Below are 1,956 nucleotides of genomic sequence, written 5' to 3'. Positions count from 1 at the left end.
TTCAATGGTATGATACCAGTCGAATGGGGTGCAGCCTGCAGCTTCACACCTGGAGAAGCATGTTGGCCTGTGTGTGTGTGTGTGTGTGTGTGTGTTTGTGTGTGTGTGTGTGTGTGTGTGTGTGTGTGTGTGTGTGTGTGTGTGTGTGTGTGTGTGTGTGTGTGTGTGTGTGTGTGTGTGTGTGTGTGTGTGTGTGTGTGTGTGTGTGTGTGCACGTGTGTGTCTTCATTCGGCCTCAGACTCGGATTGCGCATTGGTGATGGAAGTGGGAAACCACAACCAGCCTACAGAACGTACAACTAATAAAGATGATGTTTTCAATGATTCATTAGATGACTGACATACACTGGCTTCCTGCAGGTACTACAATGAAGTCTGTGGTTTGCGAGATTCACCCCAGACAGAGACACAGCTTTTATGCACTGCATATCTGGAACAAAGTCCCATAAAACCGCATTGTCTATTATTTTTTTTAAAACACAACTAAAGACCTTTCTGTTTGTCAATTTGATTGAGGTAGGCCTATAGGCCTACTGTACTTTTCATTTTCTTGCTTCTGAACTGTAACTATCAGTTATTTGTATTGCTTAAAGGACCACTTCACCACTTTTCAACATCTCTTCAATCTTCATATAATTGGTCCTCACTAATGTTCATGATAAAATACCATGATTTTTTTCTACTCTGTCTGTGTCTCATAGGAGGACTGTGTGCAGTTTTTTTCATTTTTAATCCAATGAGACCTGGAACGCATCCATGTCACGTTAGCGTTTAACCACATTAACCATTAACCCATTTTGGGCGGGAACCCCTTTTGGTGTTTTAAACATTATGTTATAATTTAGCTATTGAAAAATAGCAGATCTACAAGCTCATAGCGCGCCACCGAGTGGCGCGCTATGAACTTGTAGATCTGCTATTTTTGAAAAATCGTTAAAATGTGCCTCAAATCTTTCCGAAAATTGTCATGATTTAGAAAACATTTTTTTTTTAATTTCGACGTCAGGCCTGAATGGGTTAAGGGGTGCCAGTCCCTTCTATAAACAGCTTTTGTCCCCACACGTCTCAAGATTTGCCATTGACGATGAACAGAGAAATGACGTCAGAAATATTACATAAATTGACATAAATTAAACATCAAGACATTAAACGCCATCGACATTGAAGGGAAAATGTATGTCATATGTAAACGAGCAAATCAGCTAACCAATCACAGGCAACAGGCATTCTGATTGGCCAATGGCCAGTATGAGATGATGTATGATAAGAGCTGATAATTCCGCTAAATATGACGTAAATTAAACATCAAAACATTAAACGCCATTGACATTGAAGGGAAAACTTATGTCATACGAGCAAATCGGCTAACCAATCACATGTCAGTGGGAGCGCTTGGCCAATAAGGGACCACCTTATGTACCTTATGTAGCAATGTCAAATGTCCGCTAAAATAAATTGATGTACGTTGACAAGAGCGGCCCTCATTTCACACGGGTGTGATTTTTATTATCGTGAGAAGGATGGCTTCCATTTTTGCATTGCAACTTTTCAGGAATAGAAAGCCTGCAGTTTCTATTAGCTTGGATTCCCCATCGATGATGTCACTGGTGGACGGGTTTCTGAACTGTCCACATACCTCCCATGAGACACAGACTGAGTAGAATAAAATGGTGGAATTTTATCAAGAACATTAGTGAGAACCAATTATATGAAGAGAGGTTTAAAAGTGGTGAAGTGGTCCTTTAATGTTCTGTATTCCTTGTTGACGAATAAAACTGCCTTGCCTTGTCTAGACAGCTTTCCTGCAGAACGACAATGTAACAAAATCACACTTGTGTGAAGTGAGGGGCACTCTTATCATCATACATCATCATACATCACATTCCGTGCTCAGCCAATCAGCTGAGCACAGTCATACACACAAACACACAAAGCTGTGCATACACTGACACGAAC

This window comes from Electrona antarctica (assembly GCF_951216825.1).
Source record: "Electrona antarctica genome assembly, chromosome: 6".
Classification (NCBI taxonomy): Eukaryota; Metazoa; Chordata; class Actinopteri; order Myctophiformes; family Myctophidae; genus Electrona; species Electrona antarctica.
Note: the sequence above shows the minus strand (reverse complement) of the source record.